At 48.1% G+C, this 25,368-nt stretch overlaps 1 protein-coding gene and 1 long non-coding RNA gene across 2 annotated transcripts in view; one reads left to right on the forward strand and one right to left on the reverse strand.

Moving 5' to 3' along the window:
* Positions 1 to 25,368, forward strand: part of KCNIP1 (potassium voltage-gated channel interacting protein 1) — a 335,952-nt gene that overhangs the window by 58,626 nt on the left and 251,958 nt on the right. The gene's annotated exons all lie outside the window — the stretch shown is intronic.
* LOC140848461 (uncharacterized) overlaps positions 4,348 to 25,368 on the reverse strand; it is a 34,300-nt gene continuing 13,279 nt past the window's right edge. Inside the window, exons 2-3 of the long non-coding RNA XR_012129386.1 lie at positions 10,985 to 11,094; positions 4,348 to 10,724 (exon numbers count right to left, since the gene is read on the reverse strand). This is a non-coding gene — a long non-coding RNA (uncharacterized lncRNA). The remainder of the gene's footprint in view (positions 10,725 to 10,984; positions 11,095 to 25,368) is intronic.

A 25,368-nucleotide genomic window follows, 5' to 3' on the forward strand; every position in this document is an offset into this window, starting at 1 on the left:
TTGGCTGTTCTATAGTCTCTAATTTTCCTACAGTTAACATGTACTACATTTGTAATAAGAAAGAAACCCAATAAAACTTATTGAATAAAAGAATAAACAGCCAGAAATAATTCTCTCCTGAGGAATTAGTGAGCATCTCCTTCTTTCACACCAGGGCTGTGGTTGCTTTGCTGGAACCTTCCATGTGTCTCCAGGGATCTGCTCTTGGCCAATGGGGAGACAACACAGGTGATCAGAGGAGGAGAGAGCATGAGGTCAGGGGATAGCTTCACCTGGCTGCCTCTCGGTGAGGTCACCGGGACAGAAGGTCACTTTGAAGGTCTTTGAGCAACACACCCTCCATTTTCTGGGTTCTAGTGGCCCCCCACTCCCATGTAGGTGCAGCCACCACTCTAGCTCTGGCCCCAAACTCTCCCTTGTGTTTCTCTACACCCCACTGACACCTGTGTCACTAGTCCTTTTGTAAATAAACTCTCTTTGAATTACCCAAATTCAGTGTGGTATCTGTTTCTGATTAAGAAACTGCTCAGTCCTAGTTCCCTAAAATAAAGTGACCCTCAAATTGACCTTCTTCCTGATACCTGGTCTCACCCGCCAGACATCTCACTTGGCTAACCAGGGGGCTCATAAAACCCACAGTGCCCATAACAGGACTTTAAAATGTATTTCCAAACTAAACTTCCTCTTCTTTTTCGTAAGTACCGCCCTTTTGCCTACCCACCTCAAACCTCAAAATTGTCTTTATCTGCCCCTCTCTTAATTTTTCACATCCTTTCAGTGCCCAAAGTATATGAAATCAACCTCAGCTATGTTTTTTTTAAGACAACTCTTCATTCCCCTTCTCCAGCCCCCTCCCTCACCCAGGCCCCCAGCAGGGTCCTCTGCCCCAAATTGGTCTGTGTTATGTGTAACTTTTGATGCAGTGTCAAAAACCACCTATTCAAAAACCAGTGCTAATGGATGAAACCCGAATGCCTCAACCTTCCCTCCAATAATGCTTTGGGCCTGACTTCTCCCCCAACCCCCATTAGCAACCTTCCCTCCAAACAAACTGAATCAGAGTCTTTACCCAAAAAGGCCATCCCATCCCCAGCCTCGCTCATGTTGGGTCCTCTGCTGGACCACTGTCTCCCCACCTTTCGAGATGTTCAAACGCAGCTCATCCACGTAAGAGCCCCAACCCTAGTTTTCTTTCCCACTTTCTTTCCTTCTTTCTTTGAGTTCTTTCCTGGAAGTAATCATTTTCCACTTGTTATTTCCGTGAGTGTCGTGGTTAAGACTGTGCTGTCCCTGAGGCTGGTGGCTTTTCTTACTTGTCTCTACATCCTATGAGGTCAGTCGAAGGTCTGGGTCAGAGCAGGTAGAAAGCTTGTGCGGTCACTGAATGAACAGACCTGCTCACTGTGGACTGTAAAGTCACTGACAGAATGGAAGGACGCAGCTGACACAGGTGGGACGACAGAGTCAGCCTCCAGTGCCACCTTCTGTAAAGGCAAACCACTCCCTGAAGGGTGCAGAGACAGAGGCCCCACAAGCTTGGGGGGTTCCATGGCAGATGAGAAGCTGTAGACACATAAGGACCACAATGTCATCAGCCATGGAGGCAGTGACCAGAGAGGTAGAGGAACAAAGTCGGGTGGAAAAAAGCAGGTAAATGGCCCATATCCCCTCTCTGCCCAATGCCATTGACCCGCATGACCTCCCCCAGCTTAGATGCTACCCTTGGAAGAAGGAAAGAGATGACTAGAACTCTGAATTTTAATATAATTATGCAATAAGTGAATTTACCTAAAAATGGCTAGGCTGAGTTTTCTGCTTCAAGCAGAAGTAGGGCTCAGGGTCAGAAATTACATGGAATTATGGAAGAGAAAGTCACCATCTTGCCTATCTCAATTGTGTAATCTTTTTACATGTAAAATTGTGCACTTACAATATACCAGGTACTCAATATGTATGATCTCATTTAACTCGGGAGACTATGTAATTTATTGCTGTGAATGGGACCAGTCTGAGACTGCAGGGTGCTATAAATGATAGCATCAGGATGCCAGCCTGAAGGAACCCTGACCAATGGCTATAGTACCACTAACCATCCAGATGAGAAGGTAACATTTGCATGCCCATCTACAGATGGGGAAACCAGTGCTTCAGATGATTACATCATGAGTCCAGAATAAACAAGGGAGCCACAGCTCAGGCCCAGGTGGTCATCTGCCAAAGCCCACATGCTTCTATGTGGCAGGTGACCCTACCCTGGCTCTGCCCGGCTACCCTGCCACCACCTTCCCCACCCACTTTGTTCTCTCTTTTCCAGCCAACAAAAATACAATGGGACCATATATGCCATTTTAAATTTTCTAGTAGCCGCATTAAAAGGCAAACAGAAGCAGTGAAATCAGTTTTAATGTTGTATTTTATTTAACTCTGTATATCCAAAATAATGTCAACATATAATCAATAAAAAACAAATATTTGTGAGATACTATACATTCTCTTTCTTTTTGTTCTTTTTTTTTTATTAAGTCTTTGAAATCAGTGGGCATTTTGCCCTTACAGCATATCTCAATTTGACTGGCCACCCATCAAGGGCTCAATAGCCACACCTGGCTGGGAACTCCCTGGTGTGCAGCCGAGCAGGCCCTGCGAGGCCAGGGCACAGGCACACTGCCCTCTAGCGGACACATGCTCCTCTCTTGGAAAACTATTAAGAACAAAAACTATGCATCCAGGATACCAGCCCAGTGGGCCTCAGGATTAGCTCCCCAAAAAGGAGAACTCGTGGGGAGAGGGGTGTTGCTGCTGAGTTGGTCCCCAGAGCAGACAGATAGAGATTTTTATATCTGCAAACACACTAGCAGTGAGCCTCCCCCATGGTTGCTCTGTTTCCCAGGCACCGAAGAATTTAGCAGAAAATGATACTGTTTGTCAGAGTGCTTGTTTAAAACAAGCCTTCAAAAAGAAAGAGTTTCTTTATTTCACAACTGATTTCACTGTATGATTGTGTAAAGGTCTTCTCCCTAGAAATTATACATCTTCTTTTTAATCCAGGTAAAAACTTGGTTTCTCCAGAGTTGTACTTTTCTCACTCAAACTGGGTGTGGTTATTTGAGGATTTCAGTTAACTGAGGTTTTTCCCAGTGTGAGTAACTGATTAAGAACTTGTGATAAGGGCTGATGTGATTCTAAACTTCTGAATTACCCCCCAGTTGACAAGGAGCTTTAAACATGGCTTTGTGTGAATAAAATGTAACTACATCACTCAATAGAAGAGTGCTTGGAGCAGAGAAGGCTTGGCAGGGAGAGTAAGATGCAGGTGGGGCATTTGCTGACTTGGCACAGAGAGCATTTTCAGCCCCATGTTGTCCTCGAGATAGTGTTGGGTTTTGTACAGACCTAGACCTGACTTCTGCCTTTAAAGAGATTGCTGTCTTCCCAGGGGAGACGAGCAAAACCATCATAGATAAACAATAAGAAAATAGCCTCATGGTAGTATGCATGAACATATGTGGTGAAATTGTAGCACAGGGTAGAATGTAAATTGGACATAAAACAAAGCATTTGAGGAGAGTGAGAGGGGAACTGGGTTCTAGTCTCAGCTCTGACATTCGCTGGTGGTGTGACCATGTCTCAGCCACACAACCTCTCTGGTCCTCAGCTTTATCATTTCATACTAACTAATAAACAGTCTGGACAATTTATACTTCTAGAGTTGGGAGCCAAGAGGAAAGGAAAGACAGACATCCAAGAAATCCAATGATTGGCTCAGGAAGAGTTTCCCAGCAGTAGGAGGGCATGAGCCCAGGTGCAGGAAGAGGGGGACTTGGAGCAGGAAGGGAGGAAGGTCAGCCTGCTGACCTGGAGGAAACGGGCTGGGATGTCTGCTTTCTCTATTCCAAGGATGGTTAGAGATTGTCCTGTTCAGGTGCAGGAAGCCGGCTTAAATTGTTAACCTAAAGACTCTAGAATTGAAAAGGATCTTTGAACTAATCCAGCAACACAGGTCCTGAAGACTATTTTATATAATGCTGGTACCTTATGACCATAATGGATATTTAACAGAACAGACTTCTTTGCCACAAGACTTCTCAAAATTTCTAACATTCTATGACTTTCCCACACGGCAGAGAGTATGCAGCATTTCTCAGACTTATTTCATATGGAACCTTTTATTTTAAGGGACATCACCTGGGAAGTGATTCAGGGAACGCACTTTGAGAAACACTGCTCTAGTACAACTCTGCCTTTATATAGTTGGGAAACTGAGGCCCAGAAAAGGCAGGAGGGAGTCCAAGGTTCACAAAGATACTGGCACAGCCAAGACTGGAATTCTAATTTTTTTTATTCCAATACCCAGTGAATGTCCTTTTCTTTGTTTTTTTCTTTTTGTATTATACACTATTTAAGACAAAGAGAAAGATCTACAGAATTATACACACAAAACATCCATGTGCCACCACCCAGCTTAAGAAATAAAGTATTGCCAATTTAGTAAACACCTCTGTGTACCCCTCCCAACCCCAGAGGAACCCCTAGTGACATAGTTCATGGAAAGCCTGGTCGAATTTCAAATAAATCCCATCATTTTTCCAGAGGATCCTCTTAGCATCTTCCATGGTTTGTAAGTTGTTGTGGTCTTAAATTAAAAACAAAAAGAAAATATCCCACTCAGCCCGGGACAGCAAAGATTAAAAGGCCCCCTAGAGAATCCTCAGATTACTTACCTTCAGCTCCCAGTGCATCAGAGAAATGTTACGAATCAGTAAACTTTTTCATTTTCAAATGGGCATTTCATATGGTTTATTAATTCTGTTAGATGTGGGGGTGCTTCTTGCTTCATTGTGTGCGACCCTTTGGTGGGATGGATTCACTGCCCCTCCCCTCCCTTCTGCAGGCCAGATGGGGAGTTGGGTGCTGTATAAATGTTTAATTGTGGCACAGTAAAAATATTTGCTCTCAGTAGCTGGAAGCTACCAAACAGAGGTAGGACTGTCTACTAGAGTTGCCAGACTTCATTCTAATGAGAACAGAAATAAAAGCTGATTAAATCAAATTCCCCATAGTGTAGAACCACTTAGATAAATGTTTCATATTGTTTGCATGATGCTTTTAAAATGTAACAGCTGCTTATGTAACCATTACACTGGGCATAAATCATTCATTGTGACTTCAGAGCAGCCCTCGGCTCCTTTTCTTCTGCGACTGACAGTTTCATTACAAGGGGACTCTCAGGCCATCTGGGCACCCCCTTCCCACCCGCATGCGAGAGCCGAGCATGGGTGAGGGACATGGAGCCAAAGGCAACATGACCCCGCCATGCACAGAGGGCTGCACTGCCTGTGCAGCACCGGGCTGGCACTTCCCCGTTTCATCCTCACCCAAGAAGGCACTATTGGCCTGTATTATAGATGTGGGTAGAAGCCTATGGAAACAAAGGAACCTGCTCAAGGGCCCACAGAAAGTAACAAGGCCTGTATTTGAGCTCAGGTCTGTCTGAGCAATGGCACATCACACAAGGCTGTCTGAGAACAAGGACATGTAATCTCCCCCAGCTCCAGGCACCTCGGCCTTCTGGCAATGGTGAGACCGGCAAAGACCAGAGCAGGATTTGGAGAACGAGGGAATCATCCTGTGGGCTGGGGGTAGGACAGGAGAGATTCTGGCCTGAACTCCGTGTTCTGGGCTAGCACCCTAGTCCAGTCCCCACCACCTCACACCTGTTTGCCGCACCAGCCTCCTCTGGCCTCCCTGTCTTCGTTCTTGCCCACCTCAATCCATCATCCACCCAGTAGCCTCAGTCAACCTTTAAAGTGTAAATCAGATCTGCCATTCTCCTCTTCAGCCTCCAATGGTGTCCCACCACTCTTAGGATAAAGCCCAGCTACCCCCACACCAACGGCCCCCAAGACCCTGAGTGAAATGACACCTGCCAACATTTCCTTGTTCTCCCCTACCACCCTCCTTTGTCCAGACATCCTGGCTGCCTCCTCACACATGGTAAGCATATACCTGCTTTAGGACCTTTGCACATACTGGACTCTTCCTCCCCCAGGTTTTCCCAGGTGACTCCAGCCTATCATTCAGACCTCGGCTCAAAGTCACCCCCTCACTGCACCCTCCACTGAAGGCTCCTCTGCCCGAGACACTCTCCACACCAAAGTGCTGTTTCACCTACTCTGTACCCCTTTCTCAGTTTCTTGACTTGCTTCTTATTTTCTGCTCCACTAGAATGGGAGCTCCGGAGAAATGTCTGGGCTATTCACCACTGTTTCCCCAGCCCTAGAAGAGTGGCTGGAACAGAGCAGGTGCCACAACAATAACTATTAATTGGATAAATAAATTAACTTGCCACATCTATTTACCCTGCATCCAGACTGGGCTCAACCCCAACCTGACCCCTAGAAAGTGAGCATTTGAATCTGCAGAACAGTTGCCACTTCCAGGCCCAGGTTCCCCGTAGGTATCCCAGCCTTCATCTCTCACCTGTTCACCGCAGTCATGGAGAAAAGCAGAGGGCTGGTGAAGAAAATCTAGGAGACCCTTTGGGGTTCCCTATATTCATAGGAAGCAGGGATAACAGTGTCCCCATCTCTGCAAGGTGGAGTCAACAGAGGAAATAGAACATGAGGCAGCTTGCTGGTGCTGGCAAGCCTTCACATACCCCATTCTCAAGGAGAAATTCAGCCTGGTCCCTGAATTGGCTCAAACTCCCCTGTCCCCTCTGCAAGGCCCCTTTCTCTGCAATGGAGGCGAGACAGTGAACCCCAGACCTAGGGAGCTAGGACTCTGGGTGCCTGTCAGATATGCTTGGGTGAGATTTAGAAAGCAAACCATCTTCCTGCTCCTTCTGGCAGCTTTCTGCTGACAGGCAAGGTCCTGGAGACACAGGTTTTCTAATGTTCTGTTCCACCATCTATCCTATGGCTTCCTGGCCACTGGAGGACATTGTTGCATTGGCAGCAGCAGTGCCAGCTCCCTGGCTCCTGAACGCAGCTCCAGCCATGTCTGCAACAGCCTCACCTGTCTCAGGTAGCTCCCCCGGCAGGGGTCTGGGGTTCTTCCATGGAGGCCACTTCTCCAGCCCTTCCAGTGACTTCATAGGCCCCTGTTCGCTTAGTAAGTCCCTTCCTCCTTAAAGCAGCCAGGCGGTTCCTCTTTCTTGCACTGGCACTGATCCAGAGCTCTTCCAGGGAGGGACAGCTCTGCTCTCTGTATCCTCAGGGCCTAGTGCACCTGAGGAGGTGTTTGTTAAAGCTTTGTGATTGAAGGCATCATACACACATGCACGTGCATGTGCACACACACGTGCCCATGTGCATTCACACACCAGTGTAACATGATCAGGCACATCAGTCCAAGAGGGCCACTACTGTGTCCCGGACAAACCCTGTTAGCACATGTGTCTATCTGGTTCATTTCCCAGCTCCTTGTGGAAGCCTCACCTTCTCTTGCTCTGTCCCCTGCTAATACTGGGACACAGTAAAGGGCGTAAGACTCTGGGTCAGGCACTGGTAATTTGTGCTCATCCTCGTCTTGAGGCTGGACAGGAGAACTATAGCTATACCACTCCATGTAATCCTGCCTCTGTGAGGTGGGCGTTCTTACTTCCCCAGTTTGGAAAAAGGCACAGAGAAGTGAGGAGACTTCTTCCCAGGCTCACCAGCCAGCAGGTGGTTAAGACCTGATGCCCACCAGTACAGCCCAGTATGTGAGGTCTGGAAGGAGCCCCTCCCTGCCAGGACCTTTGGCAACTAAGCCCCTGAGTGCCCAGCAGGGATGAAGATAGGGATGCAAGCTGTTCCTCAGCCTGCTGCCAGCGCCAGGACTATTCTCGGTGTCGCCCAGAGGAGCTGTCACTCTCTCAGCTTCCTTCTGAGAAGTGGCTCCCCCCACCTCACCTTCCTCCCCAAAGAAAGCATGCTGCCAGGCTGCTGGCGCCATGAAACCTGGGGACAAGTCTTCTGCCCGAACTCCCTGAATCATCTGGGCCCAATCCTCAACCCCAGGGTCAGCAGGCTGCCCATAGTCTCCCAGAGGAGGCCTATGAGTTGAGTGCAAATTGAGTATTTTCAGTCCATAATAGAAAGGAAATAGTTTCATTCCATTTAGAAGTGCCGTTCCCCCTTCCCAAAATGCCTTCCTCCCTCTTCCACTTGGTGAACTTTTATTCATGCTTCAAAGCCATGCTCAAATGTTCCCTTCCCACCGGCTTCCTCTTTGCCCACCTTCTAATGTGGGTGTGTCCTAGGGAGAACCATTCTTTCCTCTGTGGAGAAGTCAAAAGATGTCTGCCTACATTGCTCCATATAAGGAAAAAGAATGAAGAGGACATCTAGAAACGGGAAGAAGCTGGGAAGGGTGATGTGGCACCACCTGAATGGGAGAGAAAGGGCAGAAATGGTTAAGGGGCTTTCCCAAAGCGCAGATGTAGGATGTCATGTACTCTGCAGTCTCCCCATGACAACCTAAGTCAAAGTCTGCAGTTTTCACCAGTGCTTTCCAAGCTGGGACCTCTGTTTAATTTTATATTGGTTTTTTTTTTTTCATGAAAACACTATTCCTGACTGACTGAATTTAGCAGCAAGGAACATAATGTCTGACTTAAAAATGGCTGAAGCCATCATACTTATTGTCTTCTGGAACAACAGTCCTGGGTATAGACAACATCAGGGCCACTAATTTGGCAGCAACATCATGTCAAGCCACCAGGGTGGCCTCTGTGACTCTCTCTGCTGTCCTGTCAGTAGTGCCAGGAGGGCTGAGCCTGCTGCAGGCATTGCAGCCTTGCCCAGCACTGCCATCCAAAGTCATGTAGGAAGAAAGGTGTGCATCTCCTTCAACTTCCCAGCTCTATATGGTGAGGAAAATGTTTCCTCTTCTTCATGTCCCCTTGATCAGACTTTGAGTCTATGATTCTACCCACACTGGAGTGAGGGAAAGTTAGTATCTACAGTTTGCTGGCTCTGTCGTGAGAACAGGACCCTGCCATCGAGGGGAGAGGGGATGCTGTTGAGTAGGCACCCTACAGCAGGGTGGTCCGAGGCAGGGCATGCACCCTTTGGAGACAAAGCAGGGCTGTGATATGTGAGCATGGGGATGCCCTTCTCTACTGCGGGCCAGCCATGTGACACCCCAGATCTCACGTCCAGTCGGGTATGGAGTCTCCAGAAATGAAGGAAATGAAGGAGGCCTCTCCTCGGCTTCAATTCTTACACTGCTGGGAAACTTGTTACTTCTGGACAGCACCCTTTCCCGTCACATGATGGCGCTGAGTGTTGGGAAGTGCCTTCCACTGGGCCCATGGTTATTGCCTGGCAACTTCTCCTCCTGGCTCTGGTCCTGGCACATGCATTTTCTTTCTGCAGCCCAAATTCTCATCAACCACCAGACAGAACATTTTAAAACAGAACTGGACTAGATATGTCACTCTCCTTACTAAAACCCTTCAGGGAGTTTGTAGAGGATAAAATCCAATTTCATGGCACGGCATCAGAGATTTATCACAGTTCACCTCTAGCCTGATTTCTCATCCTTATTCTTCTCTCTCCAAGACATATATTCTTATATACTATGTAATAGTACACTGAAATGCTTGGTATTTCCCCAACACTTCAATGCTTTTGTTCCAGTTGTTGTATTTTCCCAGCATTCCCTTCCACCTTCTCCAATTAGAAAACTCCTACATGCCCTTCAAAGCCCCATTCATTTGTCCCCCTCTCCCGGTAACTATTCCACCTGAGGGAGAAGACATCTTACTTCCTCAGTTCCTATCATACCTGTATGGCTAATGCAGCCCTTGCCATTATTCAGACTTTGGTGACTTTCCTAAATACTCATCTCTACCCAAGGAATGGAAAGTCCCTTAAGGAAAAGAGCCTTTGTAACCCTGTACCTAAAGCAAATACTCAGTAACCAAAGGCTCATCTTGGGAGCCCTGGCCCCCAGTCAGGAGCCAGAAAAGGGTGGAGCTAGAAGAGAATTGTTGTGGGGATTATGTGAGATAATTGCGGTTTCCGGATTGGTAAGCAGTGACCCAGAAATAGTAGCTGCAATTATTATTGTTGCCAATGTGTCATTATAGGATCTCAGCTCTTCTTTTCTCTGACATCTCTACCAAAAGGCAGGCACCAACCTCCCTGCCAGATCCCAGAATTCACTCTCTGGCCATCTTCCTCCCACAGCTGAAAACACCCAGGCAGGATCCTGTCCCACCTGGAAAGGGAAGGCAAAAGGTCCTACCCCTCCAAGTCCCTCCCCACCTGCAGGGCAGAATCCCCTGTCTCACTCCAGCAATAGATGCTGGCAAAGCAGGTTCAGCTGCTTGCCTCTGAGCTAGAGAAACAGATTCCAATTAAGGGACCTGCTGAAAGTGGCCTCATTTTACAGGCAATTGGGTTGTGAATCGAAGCGAGCATTAAAGTTTACAAGCTCGACAGAAACCAGCCGGCCTGGCTGCTCATATTCTCAAGCTGAGCCTCTGCCTGTCCCTACCCAGGCCTCTCCTTCATCTGCTCGACAACTGTGTGTGGGCCAGTGAGGAGCAGGCACAAGTCATTCTCCCCCTTTCAGCAGCGGAAGAAATGTCCATCCATTTGTTTGTTGTCCATTCACTCGTTTGTCTTTTGTTCTTGAAGCTAAGTATCCTGGGTGGGTGGGAATCATCTCTCTCATTGTTTGCACTCCCCTTCTTCAGCATTGCATGAGAATCTGGGAGATTTCAGGTGGTGCTGGAAAAAAAAAACAGGTCAAGGGCTCTTATCTGTAGACCTCCTGCTCACTGCTGATGTCCAAGTCCCCAGGAGCCCTGGAAGTCCAGGCTCTGGTATTTGGGATCAGTGGAGCCTTGAGTTTCTGCTGAAACTGGGCTCCTCAGACCTGGCACACAGGAGCCAGACACTCCCATTGGATCAGTCAGGGTTCTACAGAGAAAAGAATCAGTAGGCTATACACACACACAGATTGAGATTCATTATAGGAATTGGCTTACTTGATGATGGAGGCTGAGAAGATCCTCAAAAACAATATGGAAGTTCCTCAAAAAACTACAGTCTGCCATCTGGTAAACCAGGAAAACCAGCGGTGTAATTCAGTCTGAGTCTGAAAATCCAAAATTCAGGGGTTAAAGGTGTTAGTTGCAGTCCAAGTCTGACAGCCTGCGAGCCAGAAGCACCTGTATATTAGGACAGGAGGAGATGGATGCCCCAGCTCAGGCAAAGAGAGGAAATTCACCCTCTGCTTTTTTGTTCTATTCAGGCCCTCAAGGGCTTGGATGTCGCCCATTCACCTCGGTGGCTGCTCAGCCCAGGCTCTTCAGGAACACCCTCACAGACACACCCAGCAATGATGTTTTACCAGCAATCCAGACAGCCCTTAGCCTAGTAAGCCGACACATGAAACTAGCCATCACACCCACCTAGGCTCTGCCACCTGCCTGCAGTGCCCATGGGCTCTGCATCTTTCTGGACATGAAGAGTTCAGCCTCGATTTTTTCTCTCTTTTTTCCCAAACTTCCTCCTGCCCCTGCCTGCTCTCCAGAACATCCCACCCTTTCTTCTCAAAGGCTCAAGGGCAGATTCTATCTCACAGTTGAGTTTTGGCTTTTTTTTCCCCCAAATGTAGCTATTTTTTTAAAAGCTGGGATTTTCACATAAAAATTCAGGCTGCTGGTTTCTCTTTAATGGTAGGGTGATCTCAAAACCACAGTGAGTATCACCTCACACCAGTCAGAATAGCTACTACCCAAAAGACAAGAAATAATAAGTGGTGGCAAGGATGTGGAGAAAGGAAACCCTTCTACACTCTTAGTGTGATTGTAAATTGGTCCAGCCACAGTGGAAAACAATATGGAAGTTCCTCAAAAAACTAAAAATAGAAATACCAGACCATGGAAAGACACAGCAATTCCACTTCTCAGAATTTACCCAAAGAAAACAAAAATCACTAATTTGAAAAGATACACATGCACCCCTATGTTCATTGCAGCATTATTTACAATTGTCAAAATAAGAAGCAGCCCAACTGCTCCTTGATAGATGAATGGATAAATAAAATGTGCATACACACAATGGAATATTACTCAGCCATAAAAAAGAAGGAAATCTTGCCATTTGCAACAATGTGGGTGGACCTAGAGGGTATCATGCTACGCTAAATAATTCAGATCGAGAAAAACAACTACCATATTATTTCACTTATATGGGGGATCTAAAAAAACAAAAACAAACAAACAAGCAACCACTACAAAAAGAGAAATAGATCCATAAATACTGACAATAGGCTGTTGGTTACCATAGGGAAGAGGGTGGGGGGATAGGTGAAGGGGATAAAGAGGTAGGAACTTCAAATTATAAAATAAATTAGTCATAGGAATAGAACTACAACATAGAGAATGTAACCAATACTATTGTATATCTTGGTATACTAACAGGGTTAGCTAAACTTCCAAAATGAAATCATTTAGTAATATATGTAATTACCAAATCACTATATTGTACACCAGAAACCAATATAATATTGTATATCAACTATATTCCAATAAAAAATAAAATAAAAGGTTGAACAAAAAAATCATAAATTTTTTCAAGTAGGGCAATCTGGCAATTATGTGTAGTAACAATTAGATGGAGCTAAACAGCAGGGTTTTTCCATAAGGCCTGGGCTCCCAGCAGCTTAAGGACCACCCCTACTACTCCCATTCCCCTCAAAACCCTCCTTACATTCACTTATATAAACTTCTCACCTTGCAGATATTTATTTTAACTTTTGACTAGAAATAGGAGGACTGGCTTTATCTCAACAACAACACTGCTTAAATGAGATAATATGCATAATAATATTTGGAATGGTGCCTGGCATCTAACTGGGCCTTAGATAAATATTTGTTGAGTGAATAATCTAATTATTAGAAAGACGGCCAGTTGGGCATCCAAAATAAGAATACTAGCTTAGAGCTAGCACTTGAGAGCTCTGTTAGTTTAGAATCTCACAGTTTAGAGGGCTATCATAGGAGGCCATACGGCCAGGAAGTTCAAATGACATGAAGAGCACCTTGTGGCCTAAATCTAGAAAGACCAAAGCCAGGCCCTGGCTTTGAAGCTGGCAAGTGTTCATTTTAGGAAATTAGAAAGTGACAGTGCATTATACCTAGGGACTTCTGGGATAACAAGCAGTGAGGCACCATCCACAGAGACCACTGAGAAGACCACCAGCCTCTTTACCTTTTGTTGTTAGATTCTAACAAACATGCTGTGTGGTTAGAATTAATCTCCCCACTTTACAGACGGGAAAACTGCCTAGTGCAGGAGACAGACATTATTGAAATGGCCACATAAATAAACATAAATGAGATGAATATTCTCTGAAGGAAAGGAATAGGGATTTGTGATGGCATAAAATTAAGAAAATGGACCTGGTCTAGGTGGTCAGAGAATATTTCTTTGAAAGAGGTGATATCTGAGCTGAGATCTGCATAAGTAAGCTTTAAATGAGAGAAGAACAGACAGGAGGGAAATATTCTCAGTGGCTCTCAATCCCAGTTGCACAATGTGAACCACTTGGAGAGCCACAATCTGGCTCTGTGCCAGTCCAATTAAATCAGTCGGATGTGGGTACAGTGTTTTTAAGTGTCATGGATGAACCACCGAGATGGAGCAAAAGGTAAGTCCAGTTTATGAACTCAGAGATGATAACCATTCATAGCTGTTAGGTAGACACAGATGCTCAATAATTGTGAGCAGGTGGGATCATCAGCATGTCCACCTCTGCCTCCTCCAGACAGCTTGGCAGCCTAAGACCAATTTCAAAGGAACTAAGGAAATCCATCTCTGTTGAGGGCTTACTGTGCATCATGTGTGATGCTAAATGCTTCACATTATTCCATTTAACATTGAGCAAAACCCCAGAGACAGAAATATTATTAATGATTAGAAATGAAGAAATTTAGGTGCAGAGCAGGGTGCCCATTTGCCCAAAGTCCCCCAGCTCATCAAGAGCAATGCTGGGACCTTACGCCACACCCATGAGGCTCTAGAGAGCACCCTCTTCCCCCTCACTCCCTTGTCTGCATCCATCCAAGGCACCCCTTCTCACCCCAGTCTCAGGGCCTGGCCTGGATGCCTTGTCTTGGCTGCATTGCCTTGGCCTGGCCATAGAGGGGGTTCTGGGGCCCATGCCTGCCTTGGGCAGGGAGGCTACGACTGTGGTTAAGGGCAAGGACTGAGGAACCAAGTCCTCAGTCCAGATTCTGGGTTCACATCCTGCTGTACTGCTTACTGGATGTGGAACCTTGAATTAGTAATGGAATTTTCTTTCAGTTTCAATTTTTATCTCCTACAACATGGGGATAACATTAGTACCTTCCTCATAAGTTTGTTATGAAAGCTAAATATATATATAAATATAGATAGTATATGTGTCATTTATATTATATTAAATGTTAATAATATATATAATTTTACATATAATTATATAAAATATATAATTTATATTAATAATATATGCAATCATAGATCTAATTTGTGTATTTATAATTTACATATATAAAAGGATATAAAATTGTATTTAGAAAAACACCTGAAATATCATCAGTGTTCAGTTACCGTCAGGTACTGTTAATGTTGCCCCAGGGGCTGGAGTAAATCAGGGGGCATCCTGGGTAGGGTGCTATCAAGCCTCTACCCAGGAACCCAGGATGGGTGACATGAGCAGGGCCCAGGAACTCTGGCTCAGGTAGGAAGCTGCTATCTTTGCCAGTCCCTTTGGACAGGAGAAGCTTCGCCAGGGATCTGGTTTGACAAAGAAGATAAAATGACTGCCGTACCTCCTTCAAGAACAGGATAGAAAAGAGCACCCAGCTCCCAGCCCTAGACAGGACTGCTGCGGGCCTATCTGAGCTGGGGTGGAACTTCCAGAGTCAGGTCTCAGGCAAGTCCTTATGGTGCCCTGACCGGACGCCCGCAGAGCCCCAGAAGCTGCAAGCTGTGGTCAGTACCATTAGTGACCAGCAGAGGGCAGCACAGGCCATAAACTGGCCAGCTCCCACCCACCAGCTGGACGTTTTCCTGGTGAGACTTCACCAAAAAGTCCAACCTCTTGGGTTCTGTGTCTCCCTCCTCTGCGACGCTCCTCACAGGCAGGAGCCATCCTGCCTCCATCATCCCGATCCCTAAAATCTGAAGTCTTCCAGACTGTTAACCTGCTTAGAAGTTTCACTGCAAAGACGGAGAGAGTCCTTGAATTCATGTTCCCGACCAGAGATGCCCAGCACCCATAGGTCGGGGCAGTTCACCTCGGAGTTTCACCTCGCTCATTTGTAGAGTAAGGCTAGAAGGGGTGCTTGGTTAAGCTATCTCTCTTTGCAAGCTCGCTCTGTGCCAGACACTGAGCTGTGTCCTTGACATTACCTCATAGGGGGAGGAAGTGTGACATGGAGTTGTAGCACAGGCTCTGGAACAGGACAGATTATCCAACCGTGATGTGATTAGAACCAAACCTTTGTGAAATTCTGGATAAAATCCCTATTCTGCTCTACCCTGTGGACTTGCAGGAGAATTAAGTAAAAAACTGTGTGCCCAGCACTCTGCACAGTGCTTAGAAATCAACACCGCTATTCTTCAGGTTACGTCCTGCTGAGACCCCCCAAGGGATGCTCCTTCCAGGACCAGTTCTTGATTTCCCTCCCTTGCCTCCATCACCTCCCTGTTTCTAAGCCCACTGCTACCTGAGCAGCCCCACTGCCCCCAGTGCCTGCAGTCTGCTGACTCCATCTCAGTTGGGCCAACACCCAGCACGCCCACCCCCCCCACACCCCTTTAGAGGTCAAGACCATGGCCTGAGCTCAATTTTATGCAAAGTGCAAAGGTAGCTTCCAGCTACACTACAGGAGTCTGGAACTAGGAAGGGCTGGGGGCTGGCATCTGCATTTTTACAAGATGCCCTGATGATTTTGAGACCCCCAGAGTTAAAGAACCACTGTTCTAGGCAACCAGACTGGGGAAATGGTATTCCAAAACAATTAATTAAGGCAAGTGAAGGGGACAGGAGAGCCATTATGCAAATATGCAGCCATTCAAGGCTATTCATTTCCAAGAAAGAACGCGGATCCAGGTAACTACCCCTATAGTACAGGCAGAGTCAGAAGGTGGCTCCCCACAGGGCCAGTCCTGCCCTGCTACTGAACAGAAAGTCCTCAGCAACCACTTGAGAGGGTGACAGGCCTCATGGGGGGATGACAGAGGACAGTCGCTAAGCCCAAGCCCAGCACAGGGCAGATCTGCTGAGTGGTTCTTAGTCTTGAAGAAGCATCAGAATGCCCCTAGGAGAGCTCTGTGAAACCCAGATGGCTGGGCCCCACCCCCACAGCTTCCGTGTGAATCCCAGCTCACAATAGCCCCCCAGGTTGGTCCAAAAATGCAGCTATGTGCTTTCTGTATGCCAGGCTCTGTCCTCAGAACAAACCTACAGTCCCATGCTCCCCCATCTCAGAGACAGGAAGCAACTGCTCTAGAGAGTGAGCCAAGACTTGAATAGGGGCAGAAGGAGGGCTTGGAAGCCAGCACAGGACGGTGTCACTAGAGCACAGAGGGCCCTGAGCAGCCTGCAGATAGGGTCCCAGCAGGAAGGAGCTTCCCCCACCACTGCCCATGCTTTCTCTTACCCCCTCCCCCTCTTAGTGGAACTACATGAAGACTTCAAACCATCTAGGCCTTTCCTGAGCTCCAGCCCTTTGCACTTTCCATGTTTTGGACCCCCAAAGACTGGTTCTTGGGTTTCAATGTATAAAAATGAACACTAATCTTAAAAGGAAGAAAGCAAGCAGAGTTTATTAGAGACAGATGTATTCAAGGGAGAGCTGGAGAGAAATCAAGCCCCCTGGAAAGGGGACAGTGCGGGTGTAAGGGTGGTCTTTGAAGGTCCAGGGCTGTGGAGGGATGACAATGATTGATCTTGATGATTTCATGCCAATATGTCCCTGGGTGAGGCACTACTTTGACATTTAACAGATGTCAGTTTGTAATCTCACAGTTTGTTAGTCTAAAGGTTTCTTTTGATGCTCTAGAACAGAGCCTTTCAGAAAAAAAAAAGTGTTAAAAATAAATCGTCACAGGTCAAGGTAACCTAAAACTTGTGCTTGATCAGATGCTATTCTAAGAATATGTTTTCAAGTTAGGTGCCCATCCCAAGACAGAGCTCATTCCAGAATGGAGTCCCTCTAGTTCTGTCCCTGCCTGCTTCATCCAGAGCCACCCTGCAGCAGATTTCCTGGGACCCTCATCCCTGTGCTGTCAGCCCCTGACCAGGCCACCCTTGGGCCACTGAGAAAAGCTCTTTACTCAGAGTTGGCCGCCGAGGCTGATGTCCCAGCTTCAAACCATTTTGTAATTCCTGGACTTGGTCACTCCATAAAGCCTCTGCTATCCTTCTCAGCACCAGCTGCATGTGTTTGCAGAAATGCAGAGGCATTAACATTCGGGGTACTGGTGCCACCAACAGGCCCCCAGATGGCTCAAGAGACACCAAGGAAGCACATGACTCTCCTGGTTCACTCAGGCCCTTCAGCTCCCCACAACCCACACCGGCCAGCTTCTCCTTCTGTCTGTCTGGCTGCACCTGCTTGCCCCTCATCCCCGCCAGTACTAGCTCTTCCTTCCAGCCCCTTTGATTCTACGAGACAAGATTCTCATGTTCACATTCTGGGTCTGCGTTTTTGCATCAGACTAAGCCTGCTCTCCTGCCATTCTGGAGTGTTACTAGTCCCACCAAGCCCGCACCCTACCAAGATCTGTCCCCAGGCTGCTGTAGTTGCTTTTTCACTTGCCCAGAGCCTGGAGTGCCTGGAAGTTTTTGCTCCATTCTTCCCCATCCCTTCCCCAGGACCATAGCCTGTGTTGGGAGCGGGAAAGCCCAGCTCCCTTGCCTGGAGAGCTAGTGGCCCTCCTGAGGTCCCACAGGATCACATCCAAGCCTGGCCTATCGCCTTCATCTGCGTTGCTTCTTTCCCATCCTTTGCTGGTGTCTCCTGGAAGCACTTCCTTGATAAATGTGTTACACACAACTTCTCATCTCAGAGTCTGCTTCTGGGAGCCTGACCCAAGACAAAGGGGGTGTCGGGGCTGAATCTGCCTCCGGCCTGCCAGGCAGGCATGGATGCAAGGCAACAAGCCACGAAGCAATGAGGAGGCATCACAGTAATTTCTGTCATGCTGGGCCTCCTCCCACTGCCCCCCCAGCCAAGGCAGCCTGGACTCTGCAGTTCCCTTCCCTCATCCCTTGGAGATGCCTCAGATCCATGGACGTTCTGTCCCTGAAGTTGGTTGGGCAGAAGGGGTCTGTGGCATGTGCATCTCCACTGTAAGCCCAGGAGCCACCCTGAAGCCTTTAGCCCCCACCTACTCCTTCCTCTGCTCCCTGTCTCCAAGCTGCCACATGCAAATAAGAAGGAAACTTTAATTCCACAAATGGCAGCATTTATAAAGCTCAGCAGGCTAACTGGCAGGCAGACGCAGGTGAGAACAAGTGTGCAGGCTTGGCTGAGCACCAGGGCCCCGGGCTGCCTTCCAGGAAGGTTCCTTCACCACCTGCCGCTGCAACTCATTCCTGAAATGTTTGTCAGGAGAGCCAGCATGATGGGAGGAAGGAGGAGGAGAAGAATTTGGCATCTGTCCCCCTGTCACTTTGCACTGATAAGAAGACTTGGTACTTGCCAAGTCAGGAGGGGGTGGGTGGGGTCCCAGATCTTGCGGGGCCCTCCTGAGCAATCCTGGGGAGAGATGGTTTAGCCTGGGGGAGCTTCCACCTCAGTATTTCCAGGCAGAGACAGCAGGGCAGGACCCAGTAAACCCTCAAGACACCCAGCAACATTCCGCTTTCCCAGCCTGCAGCCCCGGCCTCAGTTGTCACAGGACCGTGTGTGTAGGGTTTTGCCCACTGGGGGCAGGCAGCTTAGGACCTCTTGAGATGAGCCTGCAGACCTTAGGGGATTCAGAGCCCAAAGGAGGAATCCTTCCGTTCCTTCATACCCCCAGGCTCTGCCTGGCCATTTACGGGACACAAAAGGGGCTCAGAAACAGAAATTTTAATAATACCCCAGCAGAAAAAGCACAGGGTTCCACGATCCCAAAGGGGCTCAGTTATTTCACAGATCAGAAAACTGAGGACCCTAAGGGAAGGGACCTCCCTGGGGTCCCACAGCAAACCAGAAGTGAAGTGGAACTGAAGCAAACTGATTCCAAGGAGGGCCTCTCCTGACACCTTCCTGTGAGAGCTCAGGAGGCTTCTGGGGGTGCCGGGATGCGGAGAGGACACAGAGAGGTTGTTTCAATGGGGTCTCTATCTTGTTCAGGTGCCTAAACTCCAGCTCAAATTAGCGTGACTTAGTCATGCAGACATTTAAAGGCTCACATGATGAGCAAGTTCAGAGGTAGAAAGAATTCAGGGACTGCAGGATCCACAGTCCAATGCTATTGATAGGGCTGATTTCTCTCTGTTTCTCGGCTCTGCTTTCCTGTGTGGGCTTTCCTTTCACATGGTGGTTCCTTTCCCTTCTGGTGGGGAAGTGGCCTCTGAGCCCAGCCTCATATCCCTTCGGGTTTGACCCATGGGAAAGAACCAGAGTCTTTGGCAGTAGTTCCTGAAAACCTCCTGGACTTCCTGCTGGTCAACAGCTTAACTTGTGTGTCCACCCCTAAACTAGTTCCTGGGGCCAGGGAAATAAGGTACACAAATTGTCTGTGACCTGGGCCATATGGCCACCCCAGGAAATGGGGGTGAAGCCCCTCTACATCTGGCCAGTAGATATCAGGGAGAGGAAGACACCGATACACAAACATTAAGGGCTCTAAGAAAAAGAGAGGGTTGCTGGGAGGTGAGCACACATGCTTGGCCTGGGGGTCTCAGCATGCAGAGACTGTTCCTGTGACTCAGGGCTGAGACCAGGGGAACCTGAGGATGAAGCTCAATTCCACAACAGGGGTCTTTGGGAAGGGTCTATTTGTAAGGAGCCAGACTGTATCATTGAAAGCTGTACTAGAAAAGTAAATTTATACCTCTGTCATGACAAACTGAGATGTTCCACTGTCTAAAGTCATTCTGACCAAGTTTCCTTCCATAATCAATGACTTAGTTTCCTTAACTCTGAGAATATCCTTTCGTTCTTTTCTAAAAGGAAACCTCCTATGCACCCTTAAAAGCCCAGTACAGTGCAAGCTGTACTTTCTTATGGGAAGCCTAGTAGAACTGGCCTTTTGTTCCCCTGTGCTTTCATTCATTCATGTATCCATTCATTCATTCATTCATTCAACAAATACTGAGTTTCTACTATGTGCCAAGCACTGGGCTGGTGATGGAAATACAGAGTAGAATAAGCAAGACAGATGGGCCACTACCCTCGTGGATGGTACATAGTAGGTGGGGAAATAGATATGTATGAAACAAACAAATTAGTGTAAAACCAAAACTATAATACATGGCACTGAAGAGGTGCCTAGTGTAATAGAAGTTTGGTCTTTCCAGGGGTGGGCCTGGTCAGGGAGATCAGAAAAGTTGTTTGAGGCTGTGACCACAGAGCTGAGAGCTTTGGGATGAGTAGTAGTTAAGGAATTGAAGAGGGCAGTCGGTGAGGAACAACACATGCAAACCAGGGGGGGTGCCTGGTGAGGAGGAGGCATGGGTTACAGACCACTTTTTCTGCAGGGGAAGAGACTGAGGGCAACTGGGGCACAGGGCACTGGAGAGGCTGGCAGGGGAGGACCATGCAAGACCTAAAGGCAACTGGGAGTCACGGAAGGTTGTAAGCAGCAAGGTGGTATGATAAAATTTGCATTGTGAAAAGATCTCTTGCACCATATTGCAAAGATCAGCCACTGAGAGTAGGAAGCAGCAACAGGAGTGTGGGTAGACCAAGAACCAAGACAAAATGTGATGGCAGCCTGGACCAGTTGTCTGTGGAGGTAGGGACAAGTGGACAGAACTTGGTGATGGATTGGATGTGGGATGAGAGCAAGAGGCAGGGCTCAAGGGTGACCTCTGGGTTGCTGACTTACACAGGCAGGTCAGTAGTAGTGTCATACATAAAGAAAGGGAAGGCTTAAGACGGGGGCTTGAGATGCTTTGGGGAAATGTCAAGGAGGCAGTTGGATTATCTGGGGGAGTTCAGAAAAGCCTGGACTGGAAGGAGGCCTTGATGAGTCATCTGGGTGGGTGGCAATTAGGGCTCTGGGGGCAGATGAGATCACAGGTTGATAGAATGGAATGACAGAAGAAGAGCGTCATAGAGCAATCCTTGAGGATCATGAGTGTTCAAGAGTCAGATAAAGAATGTGAGCCTTAAAAGAAGGCAAAGCAGGAATGGCCAGAGAAGTAAAAGGAAAACAGGGAGTCTAGTACCATCTTGGGCTCCACAGGTAAGAGAGGGCACACTCAGCAGTCTAATAGAAGAGACTTTCATGAGGAAGTATGCACAGAGGTGTGGGCAGTGTTGAGGAGCCCCCAGGCTGGTGACATGTCCAGGGACTAGCCACAGAGGGAGCTGTTAGCATCTGTGAGCCTAAGTGTTTCTGGAACCCAGCACAAGGCAGAGCTGTGGCTCAGGAGCGCAGCCACCTGACCTGCAGATGGACAGAGAGGGAGTTGCGACAATCCTTGTGCATACTTCCTCATGAAACTCTCTTCTATTAGACTGCTGAGTGTGCCCTCTCTTACCTGTGGAGCCCAAGATGGTACTAGACTCCCTGTTTTCCTTTTACTTCTCTGGCCATTCCTGCTTTGCCTTCTTTTAAGGCTCACATTCTTTATCTGACTCTTGAACACTCAATGCCTGACCTCTCCTCCTTCTCTCCAGGCTGCTGCTGCCTCTCTCTCCTGGTCAAACCAGCTGGAAGTCAGGAGGCCAGGAAGCCAGGGTGATGCAGACCATGGGGACAGAGCAGAGGAGGAAAGGGCAGAGAATCTATCGGGAGGGGCAAACAGATGGGGCTGCCTAGAAATGTGGGTGGAATTTTAGCAAAAGAACATCTGGTGGCTTGACAAAGCTGTGATGGCGATGGAGACAGCAAGAGCCAGTGGATGGACATTCGTAGCTGAGGACACTGTTCACTAGGCCCAGGTTGGAGGCCTGCAGGTGTTCTTCTTCTCCCCCTAGTGTCCCACCCTGTCCCAGCTGGGGACTGTGTCCGCGTCTGGGCACCTCCCTTCAGTGCTCTTGCTTCCCTCTCTCCATCCACCCTACCCCTCCTCATCAGTAACTAGTTTGAGTCCATGTGACTGATATAAATTTCAAGTCTGCAGCCTCAGTTTTGGAAGAAATGTGACTTCCTGCACATTTCTTTTAAGTAAATTTTTTTTTAGTTTGCATTAATGTTCCTCCAGGCGCCATCCCAGGAAAGCAGGGCCTTTATAGGGCTGGGGGGCTGCAGGGCATTTGAAGTGATGGGATCAGAGCTAGAAGCCCCTTTTGTTTATCTGAGGTCAATTATATGCAACAGCCCTGTCTGAAATCTGTCCTGCTGGAAGCAGAGAGAACATGGGGCCTTTGTAAGGAGGCTTTGTGATTGAGATAAAGGGGCTAGCTCCAGGGAGCCTAGAGCAATGGAGCCTCCTGGGGCGAGAGGCTCTTCACAGGCTGCATGTGCCCTGTACCAGGACCTGTGGGCTCCCTGCCTCTGAGCAGCAGGGGCAGCGGTGCCCACGAGCATGGGTTTGCACACATCTGTGCGCTTTGTGCCTCTGTACTTCTGTACCAGCCAGGGGCTTGGAGGAGAGATGGAGGAGCACAGGAGGCAAGAGGCCTCTGCAGCCCTGGAGCCTGCCCCGGCCCTGCCCCTACATATTGGGACCTGTCACAGGGCTTGGTTCTTGGGAGAACAGGAGAGGAGCTTCAGGAGATGAATGCACACCAAATCTGTTTCCTACAGTGAGCAGAGCTGCTCCAGCAGGAGGAGATAACTGCTCAGAGCTGAATCCAAGGTTGTTCTCAAGCATTCATCCATTCCCCAAAACTTTACTTAGCCCTGTCCCCTTCGGGCCTGTGCACTGGAGTGGATGCTTGGCATCTGATGAGTTCTGTGACCTTTGGTAAGTCACTTTCCTTTCTGAAACTTCCTTGCAGAGGAGACAGCATTGCAAATGTTCTGGGGGCTGCCTCAATAGGGGCCTTTTAGGGGCCAGAAGGAAAGCTGAGAACCTCTGAAGCCAGACAGGCTGGTGGGGCCAGGTCCTAAGGTCCCTGTAGCCCTTGTAAGGACTCTGGCACTAATTAGACAGATGCCTGTGGTCAAGACCCTTCCCCATTCTCAGCGGCAGTATGCTCATCTGCAAAGGGCTTTGGACCTGATCTTCTAGGAACCAGCCTGACCTTGAGCCTCTGCCCTCGGTTACCTGGAGACTGGGCTCGCAAAGGAAGCTCACTACGAATTGTGTCAGGGCAATCTCTTGAATAAGAAAGGTTGAAGTCAATCCTGCTTGCTTCCCACTTCCATGGATTGGTTCTGACCATGGACTCTGAAGTCCTCTTTCCTATGATCCATTTGGTCTTCCAGGCCTTGTCATGGATTTGACTGTAGGATCTTCACCCAGTGTGAGACAGCAGGCCTTGGTTCAGTAGGGTTTACTCTGTTGGTAAAGGAAATGCCAACCCAGGAATTGCTGACTGGGGAAACATTTGAGGTATTTTCATATGGCAACAAAACCCAGCTGCCATCAACTAATCACTCGACTTTCTCTGGGTTTACACAGTTTTATTGGTGATGAGGACCACCCTTAGATTTGGACAAGAGGGGTGGCTACCTGGGGACCTATTAGATAATAGAAAATGTAGGTCTCTGCCCCCAGCTGCTGGCACAGAGCTCCTGAAACCCTTGTTATTTCCTGGGGGATAGGAGTGTCTTTTGTTCTAATGAGGTGACTCTAGGTGGGCTCCTGGATGTCTCCTGAATGGGAGCTGGTCACCAGAAAGATTAAGCCATAATTAGAAGCTTGGACTTTTCAGCTCTGTCCCTCATTCTCTTGTGATGGGAGAAGCACAAAAAATGGAGTTAATGATCAATCATGTCTATGTGGTGAAACCTCCATAAAATCCCTCTATTACGGGGTTCAGGGAGCTCCTAGGTTGGTGAACATATCCCCATGGAGTTGGGAGGGTAAGATACCCCAACTCCGTGGGGACACAAACTCCTGCGCTCCGGGTGCTCCCAGACCTCAGCTGATGAGTCGGCTGGCTGCTCATCTGTATCTTTCATCGTATCCTCTAATAAACTGGCAAACATAAATAAATATTCCCTGAGTTCCATAAGCAGCTCTAGCAAATTATTGAAACCAAGGGAGAGGTCTTGAGAACCTCAGATTTACAGCCTGTGGGTCAGAAGCACAGGTGACAGCCTGGGTTTGCGGCTGGCATCTGGAGTTTCCAGAGGAGGCCTGTATCCCTTGGCTCGTGGCCCCTTCCTCCTTCTTCAAAGCCAGTGACTGCCAGCCAGGCCTTTCTGGTTTCCTCTCTCCTACCTCCAAGTATCTGTGGGATTACATGGTCCTGACCAGATAACTCAACATAATCTTCCCACCTTGAAGTCAAGTGACTTCATTATTGTGCCCGCCACAGCGTCCATTTGTATTCTTGTCCTGAGCCCTGTAGAACTTTGAGGTATGCTTTGTTGAAACCCTAAAAAATAGTATTAGTGTCCAATGATCACTTTTCCTTTTAAAAAATGTGATTCTCCCCAGTCTGATTACCTTCAGGCCTCACGCCTACGTGCCTGACACAATTCGCAGCCTGGGCATGAGCTCTGCATTTCTGGATGGCATTATTACATTTCTGGCTCCTCTGCAATGTTCTGCGAGTACAGATAAAAGCCCTCCAACTCCCTCAGCCCACCCTTTGCGGAGGGAGAGGGGAAGTGGAGACAAACAGTGAAAAGTACTAACCCATACCCCTCCATGCACATACTCAGTCTCCAGTTATTTGGGGACAGGCCACACAAAGGGCACTAGACTGGGGGTAATTGATTCACATACACAACAGTTCAGTAAATACTGATTTAACATCTACTCTGGTCAGGCCTAGCACACGGAGCTGGAGACATGGAGGTGGTGAATACATGTGTCCTGGCCTCATTGGCTGACTCTGTCACCATGGGCAGGGCCTTCTACCCTCTGGGCCTGGGTGTTCCAGTCAAGCCCATGAGAACCCAGATGAGGGTGGGCCCCTCACCTCTCTCGTTCATCATCTCTCTCAAAGCCTTGAGTGCATAGTTGATGCTCAGTAAATATTGGCTGAGTGAATGAATGGCCCTTCCTCGTCTGACAGCTGGTGATTGTATCAGGTCAACCTGATGCAGGAAAAGCACGGAGCAAGCCAAGAGCACTAGGGGAGGTTTGCTACTG

The sequence above is a fragment of the Manis javanica genome, chromosome 1 (assembly GCF_040802235.1).
Source record: "Manis javanica isolate MJ-LG chromosome 1, MJ_LKY, whole genome shotgun sequence".
Lineage (NCBI taxonomy): Eukaryota > Metazoa > Chordata > Mammalia > Pholidota > Manidae > Manis > Manis javanica.